The 8,146-nt window shown below is 45.9% G+C and overlaps 2 long non-coding RNA genes across 2 annotated transcripts in view; both read right to left on the minus strand.

The window, feature by feature from the left end:
* LOC104831671 overlaps positions 1 to 6,611 on the minus strand; it is a 7,654-nt gene extending 1,043 nt beyond the window's left edge. Inside the window, exons 1-2 of the long non-coding RNA XR_774316.1 lie at positions 6,341 to 6,611; positions 4,815 to 4,822 (exon numbers count right to left, since the gene is read on the minus strand). This is a non-coding gene — a long non-coding RNA (uncharacterized LOC104831671). The remainder of the gene's footprint in view (positions 1 to 4,814; positions 4,823 to 6,340) is intronic.
* Positions 1 to 8,027, minus strand: part of LOC104831673 — an 18,852-nt gene extending 10,825 nt beyond the window's left edge. The window contains exon 1 of the long non-coding RNA XR_774317.1: positions 7,927 to 8,027. This is a non-coding gene — a long non-coding RNA (uncharacterized LOC104831673). The remainder of the gene's footprint in view (positions 1 to 7,926) is intronic.
* Between the last annotated feature and the right edge of the window lie 119 nt (positions 8,028 to 8,146).

Below are 8,146 nucleotides of genomic sequence, written 5' to 3' on the forward strand. Positions count from 1 at the left end.
CCCCGAGCACTTTCCTCGGAGGAGCCTCTGGTGCCAGCTGCTCACCACGGGAGCAGACAACAACCTCCTGAAGCTGTGGACCAAACGGTATGTGTCACAGAGGGAGCCTGTAAAAAGTACGGGCCAGGGCAGCTGGTAAATCGCGCAGAGATGTCTGGCATGCAGCGTAGTCCCCATATGGGAGGAGGGTACCCTATATGGTAACAAGGGGGGATTTGCTGACCGATAGAGCGGCCGCTAGCAATCCTGGGGGTAGGTCGAGCAAATCCGGGGTGACCGCTGTATCCCAGTATCGGGAGCCAGGACAGACCTGTCAATGACTGGTATATAAGAGGCAGGAGAAGGGTAAGTGCACCCCTTCACAATTGCGCTTGGTGCATTTTGGGGGTAAGTGGACCCCCTCGCAATTGCGCTTGGTACATTTTTGCAGCTGCTGAAGGTTGTCAACTGGAGCAATGATTGTATGATGTGAATGTTTGGAAATTTTATGTTAAAGATTTTGTGTGGGTGTGTGGAAATGATATGTTGAAATTTATAGGTGTATGTATGTTTGTTAATGTGTGAATGTCTTTACGTATTAATAGGGGTGATTCCCTGCTTTGTATGTGGGCTTGCAACTGGACTATATAATAACTGGCATCCGGCTTGTGTTTTGTTGAAGTGTAAATCTTGTGGGAGAAGGTGGTACTGTACATCTAGCAGACGGAAACCAGACTGCCTTGAGTGTTTTCCCCAAATTCCACACTTTTATGATTGGGAAAGAGCTCACCAAGAATCCAAAATAGTGAGATTAGTGTGTGTAAGGGAAAATTTAATTCCAGAAATTTGGGAGGTGTGGGAGGAAAACTGGGGGAAGACTATAAAGAAGAGTAAGAAACGATTTGCATGGAAGCTTACTAAAAGGAGAAGCCAAAATCAAACTTAAGAATCATTAGGAGAAGTTATAAAATGGGAAACAATCAAGGAGGAGTATTAAGGAAGAGTCCTCTGGGTTGTGTAATTGCCCACTAGAAAGGTATAGTTGGGACCGGAGGTACAGAAAGTAAAAAGAACCTTATTAAATATTGCAATCAATGGTGGCCGTTGTATAAGTTAGAAGGGGATGCTAAGTGGCCACTTAATGGGTCAATAGATTATAATATTCTATTACAACTAATGTTGTTTTTAAGGAGAGAAGGAAAATGAGATGAGGTTTCATATGCAGACATGTTTTTCACCCTCCGAAACCATCCAGAGTGGCAAAGGGTCTGTGGAATGGTAACCCCACAGGACCCCATGGTGCTCACAGTTGAGCAAGAAAACAACAAGGAGCTTAGAGGTAAACTGAGGCAGTGTTGTTCGGCATGTAGTATTGGACAAAGATGTACTAAGGCAAATAGAATTCATCAGGCACCAGAACAAGATTTAACTGATTTGTTTAAGCCTCCCCCTCGACCACAGGAACAGGATGCAGACTCAGATAGAACTCTGACCCCCCCCGAACAGACAAGCACCTCTCCAAGAGGCGGTGGGGCCGGATGGTGGGACAATGTTAATCAAAGTACCCTTTTCTACTGCTGACCTAGGGGAATGGAAAAAGGTTGCAAAAGATTATAGGAGTGATCCGATAAGTGTAACTAAGCATTTCCAATTTATTATAAAACAGCATAACCCTGATTGGAAGGATATACAGTTATTATTGGAATATATGACTGAGAGAAACAGCTGATTTTAAAAACAGCAGGAAACCTTGCTGAAGATCATTATAAGATTACAGGAGGGAATATTTCCCTCTCCAAGACCCAAAGTGGGATGTTAATAGATCTGCACATATGGAAAGATTGCAGGGGTATCAGGAGTGGATTATAAAAGGAATGGAGAGAGCGATCCCCAAAACTATAAATTGGTCAGCTTTATATGCAGTTAAACAGAGTCCTTCCGAGTCTCCATCCGAATTCCTGGATCGACTGAGGGATGTGATGCGCCGCAGCACACCGCTGGATCCTGGGTCAGAGGTAGGAGTACAACAATTAGTCTCCCTGTTTTGGGGTCAGTCTACAGGGGATATAAGGCGCAAACTTCAGAAATTACGCCCTACAGAGAGTAGGAATTTAGAAATATTGTTGGATGAAGCATGGAGAGTATTTAGTAACAGAGAAGAAGGATATAGGCAAGGGCAAAGGAAATTAATGGCTGTTATTCAGGAAGAAAGAGGAAGAGGGCCTAGACGAGACTTGCCCCGACTGGGCAAGGATCAATGTGCTTTGTGTAAGAAATTCGGTCATTGGAAAAAGGAATGCCCAAGGAACAAGGATGATCGGAGGGCTCAAACAGGAAGTACGGTAGCCCCTGTGAAGGGAGACTGACAGGAACCTGGGGAATCTACCCTAGCGGATCCACTGGTTATAATTAAGCTAGGGAAAACACAACAAGAGGTAGAATTTTTGGTAGATACAGGAGCAACATACTCGGTTTTGAATCAAGCTTTGATGCCCCTGGGAGATGATTATGTCATGGTGAAAGGAGCGACTGGCCAAAGTGAAAAGGCATATTTTTGTAAACCTTTAGAATATAAATTAGGAAAACAGTGGGGCATTCATAAATTTTTATATATGCCCAACTCCCCAAAGGCACTTTTGGGAAGGGACTTGTTGGAACAATTGGGAGCAAAAATTGTATTCAAAAAGGGAGAAATTACTCTGGCGGTAAAAGATCAACAATATATTCAAATATTGAGCCTAACCTTAACCAGTCTACCCCTAGAAGGAAGCATTAACGAGGACATCTTAAACCAAGTGTACCCGGGGGTATGGGCTACCGATGCACCTGGAAGAGCGAAAAGTGCTCCACCTGTTGAAGTTAGGATCAAGGAAGGCCGAAAGCCGGTAAGAATTAAACAATATCCCCTAAAGAAGGAAGACGGAGAAGGAATCCGGCTGGTGATAGAAAAATTTTTGCAGTTGGGATTATTAAAAGAGTGTGAGTCTGAATTCAATACCCCTATATTAGCTGTTTGGAAGCCCGATGGGTCATATCGGGTGGTCCAAGACTTCCGGGCGGTGAATAGGATAACTGAAGATCTTTACCCGGTAGTGGCGAACCCATATACCCTGTTGACCGTATTAACACCTGAATTGACTTGGTTTACTGTTTTAGATTTGAAGGATGCTTTCTTTTGCCTCCCTCTCCATGAAGCCAGCCAAAAATTATTTGCATTTGAATGGGAAAACCCCAAGAGTGGTCGAAAGACCCAGCTCACTTGGACGGTGTTGCCACAAGGATTTAAGAACAGTCCTACCATTTTTGGCAATCAGCTTGCGAAAGACTTAGAATCCTGGGAAGCCCCATCTGAGGAGGGGAAGCTGTTGCAGTATGTGGATGATATCCTGATCGCCACCAAAACAGAGAAAGATTGTATGACATGGACGGTGAGTCTGTTGAATTTCCTGGGACTCCAGGGGTACTGGGTGTCCAAGAAAAAGGCACAGGTAATGCAACGCAAAGTGAATTATTTGGGCTATGAAATTAGTGCGGGACAAAGAACTTTGGGACAGGCCCGTAAAGAGGCAATATGTCAAACTCGGAGACCTCAGACAGTAAAAGAGTTACGGACTTTTCTGGGAATGACAGGGTGGTGCCGATTGTGGATCTATAATTATGGATTGCTTGTTAAACCACTGTATGCGTTGACAGCCACTGAGCAGAAACACCTTGAGTGGAACAAGGAGACCGAACGAGCCTTTGAGCTACTGAAAAAGGCTTTGATGTCGGCCCCGGCCTTAGGACTCCCAGATGTGAGTAAGCCGTTTCTTCTTTACTCCCACGAGAAGCAGGGCATTGCCCTGGGAATATTAGCACAAAACCTGGGCCCATATCGACGGGCAGTTGCCTACCTCTCTAAGCAGTTAGACACGACTGCAAAAGGTTGGCCTGGATGCCTGCGGGCAGTTGCAGCTGTGATACTGAATATACAGGAAGCCTGAAAGTTTACTCTGGGCCAGAAAATGACTGTTTTGGTGTCTCACACAGTATCAGCAGTACTGGAAGCAAAGGGTGGACATTGGCTCTCTCCACAAAGATTCCTGAGATATCAAGCTATATTGGTAGAGCAGGATGATGTGGAGATTGTAGTCACTAACATTGTCAACCCAGCTTCTTTTCTCAGTGGGGACACAGGAGAACCGGTACATCGTGACTGTTTGGAAACCATCGAAGCAACCTACGCCAGCCAGCCAGACCTGAAAGACAGCCCCATGGAAAACGGGGAAACTTGGTTCACAGACGGAAGCAGTTACGTCCTAAATGGTAATCGACATGCGGGATACGCCGTCACCACCAGCCAAGAGGTAACAGAATCAGGGGCTTTGCCCATGAACACCTCCGCACAGAAGGCAGAAATAATTGCTCTAACCCGTGCCCTGGAATTGGCCCAGGGCAAAGTTGTGAACATTTATACAGACTCAAAATATGCCTTTGGAGTTGTACACGCACATGGAGCAATTTGGAAGGAGAGAGGACTATTGAGTTCTCAAGGGAAAAATATCAAACATGCAGAAGAAATTCTAAGTTACTGGAAGCTGTCCAGCTCCCTAAGAAAGTAGCAATTATGCATATTAAGGCACACCAGAAAGTGAGCTCAGATTTGGAAAAAGGGAATGAGCTGGCGGACAGAGAGGCAAAACAAGTGGCCAAAACAAAGGTAAAACCAGAAGGGGCCTTAATTCCTGATAGGCAGATTTCCCTAGAAGGTAAGCCAGAATACACCAAGGAAGATCAAAAGCTCATTACAGATTTAGAAGGGTCATATAATGAAGAGGGGTGGGCTCATACCCCACAGGGAAAGCTAATCGTTCCCTCTTGCTTATTATGGCATTTGATACGGGAGGAACATAGGAAAAGACATTGGGGAACAGAGGCTCTGTATAATCATTTGATAAGAGAAATTGTGGCTAGAAATTTATACACCACGGTGAGACAGGTGACACAACAGTGTGATCTTTGCCTCCAGACTAATCCTAAGAATACCCCCAAGCCGGAAATGGGCCAGATTGGAAAAGGCAATGGGCCTGGACAACAATGGCAAATTGATTTTACAGAACTTCCAAGAAAAGGGGGGTATCGATATTTATTGGTATTAACTGATACCTTTTCAGGTTGGCCAGAAGCATTCCCAACAAGAACGGCTAAAGCTCAGGAGGTAACTAAAATACTGGTACAAGAGATAATACCATGTTTTGGGGTTCCAGCAACCATATCCTCTGACAGAGGACCACATTTTGTCTCAAAAATAGTACAACAAATTAGCCACCATTTGGGTATAGATTGGCAGCTTCATACTCCATATCACCCCCAGTCAAGTGGTCAAGTGGAAAAAATGAACCACTTAATCAAACAGCAAATTGTGAAATTAGGACAAGAAGCAAATTTGACATGGCCTCAGTCTCTCCCTTTAGCCCTTCTGTGTATACGAACAAGACCAAGGGCGAAAGAAGGACTGAGCCCCTTTGAAATCCTGTATGGACAACCCTATGGGATACAGAGAGGGGTGTCTGTACAAGCAGGGGATGAAATTATGACTTCTTACATGGTAGCATTAGGTAAGCGACTTAATAAAATCAGGAAGCATGTGGTAGGGACTTGAGGGAGAGGTTTGGATGGGCCTGTGCATAACATACAACCAGGAGATTATGTGTATATAAAGTCTCTTACAGAAAAAACTCTGGAGCCGCAGTGGGAAGGACCATTTCAAGTATTACTTACCTCCTTCACTGCGATTAGGATCAAGGAACAGAGCGCCTGGATCCATCACACTAGGGTGAAGAAAGCACCCAAAAGACAATGGACTTCACAAGAAAAGGGACCTTTGAAGCTCAAATTTGTGAGACATTGATTGTCATGCTCCTGAGTTGGACCTTGCCCAAGGGGCAGGCTTGGGATCGAAATACTTATTTAAATATAACAGAGAGTATCTCAAAAGTACTAAATTTATCAGACTGTTGGGTATGCAATCCCCTTCCTTGGGGGAACATGGAACTCCCCTTTTTAGGAATCCCGACCACAAATTGGACATCTCTTACTAGGGACGGGCCAGACAGGAATGGATCATGCCCTTATGGAAAGGGAAATACCCAGCGGGGACCCAGCTTTGATCTGGAGGTACCTGACCCTAAAGAGGTCTTAATTACTGGCCGTTGCTTAAATATTACTGATAATATTTGGGGAGACATGGACAATTGTAGCCTTGCAGAAAATCTGGGAACTTTTGATAAAGGAAAATTAGAACGTCTTGGACTGAACTTAACTATCAGTTTCTATTATATCCGGAAACCAAAGAAGGGGCCAGGAAAGAGGGGGCAAGGACAAGACAGAAGGGAGTCGCATCTCGGTCCAAGATGCAACATAGGGCCCGGATACTGGTGGCTCTGTGGGGATGGGAGGGCCAGAAAGAGTTTACCCCAGAACTGGAAGGGACACTGTGTTCGAGGGTACCTCACACCTCAGACCAGTATATTCGAGGGAGCTTCACCTCCCCGAGGGTTTTTGAGAACACCTTGGCTCCGTGTAAAACGGACTGAAAACCCACTAATTATTCGAGGTACTGGGTACCATAGTTTTGTCCGATGGTTAATCCCTTCTTTAGTGAGGGTAAGCGAATTGGACAAAGCCATTGTGAATATATCTGCTACATTAGAGATTATAGAAAATGCTACAACTGATGCAATTCGAGGGCTGCAACTGGAAATACAATCCCTAAGTAAAGTAGTACTCCAAAATAGAATGGGATTGGACATGCTTTTAGCAAAAGAAGGGGGCTTATGTGTAGTTATAAACCAAACTTGCTGTACCTATATCAATCAAAACCAACAAATTGAAACAGATCTTGAAGAGATATGGGAAAAGACTAAAATACTACATGAAGCTTCCCAAGATGACACTTCTTGGGGCTTGACAGACATATTAGAAAAATTAACCTCCTGGTTGCCAAATTTGGCATGGTTGAAGCAACTGTTTGTCACTATAATAATCATCATTCTCTTGTCTGTGGTCCTTTGCATAGTGGTTCGATGTGGCTTTTGGTGCTGTAAGAGTACAGGAGACTCTTACAGTGAATGGAAGAAGAATCAATTACGATGGAAACTCGAGTCCAACAAATACTTTGAGAGGATGCTAGATAGGGAAACAATGTATTAGAAGTACTAGGATTAGATATAGTAAAAGAATTTACTATTTTCTAGAAAAGGGGGGACTGAGACAAGGGGAGTGAAAAGAATCTCAGTAGATATAATAAAGGGGGATGAAAGGTGATTTTTAGCGCTTACATTGTTGAAATTAGCTGAGGCAGAGACAGTCCTTGATAAGAAGAGCTGGCCCCAAGAACCAGCCAAGAGGCAGAGACAGTTCCTGATAAGAAGCAGGAGCTGGCCCCAAGAGCCAGCCAAGACTGGTCTTGCAGCTTGGGTGAATACCAAGAAACCACTGAGCCTGCGCAAGAAAAGAGGTTACTAGCGGTGATGAAGAGGAGTCGTCTATCTTCATCTCTGCGACCACCAGACGACCACCATAAGGAGGCACTGCGCAGGTGCAGTTGAGAGGAGACTATGGAAATGACCTCTCGGAACTCATTTTAATAGGAAGCGGGGACAGGTCATGCATGTGTATAGGCGTATTGTGAAACTCTGTGTATATGTAACACTTGATTGTATAAATTTAAAGCTGCGGAGTCGGGCGCGCACGACTTTGGTGGGACTACCCCCCCGTGCTGCCCAGCGCTGAATGAACACACACCTACTTTACAATCTCACTGACTGTGGAGTCTGTTTCCGCACGTCAAAAGCGGCTGAAAAGGACGCCGGCCTTGCAAGCAACACCTGCAGCCGGCGTTGTGCCCCCGCGGCCGCGCTCACACGGAACGCCAGCCGCCCCTCGCCCCGGCCGAGCCCGCAGTACCTTCTCGCCGGCAGAGCAGCCGTTTCCTCAGAGAGACCCGCGCGTTCCGGCACGCCCGGCCTGGCTCCGCGGCGATGGGTCTCCAGAGGAGAGCGGAGCGGTAGGGCCTCAGCCCTCCCCGCCGCCGTCGCTCGTGTGCGGGAGCGCCGGGCGGGACACCGGGCCCAGCGAGGCGGGGACGGCCGCGGGAGCGGAGCCGGCACCGAGAACCCGCCGGGGA

This window comes from Haliaeetus leucocephalus, unplaced genomic scaffold, assembly GCF_000737465.1.
Source record: "Haliaeetus leucocephalus isolate CR32 unplaced genomic scaffold, Haliaeetus_leucocephalus-4.0 Scaffold228, whole genome shotgun sequence".
Classification (NCBI taxonomy): domain Eukaryota; kingdom Metazoa; phylum Chordata; class Aves; order Accipitriformes; family Accipitridae; genus Haliaeetus; species Haliaeetus leucocephalus.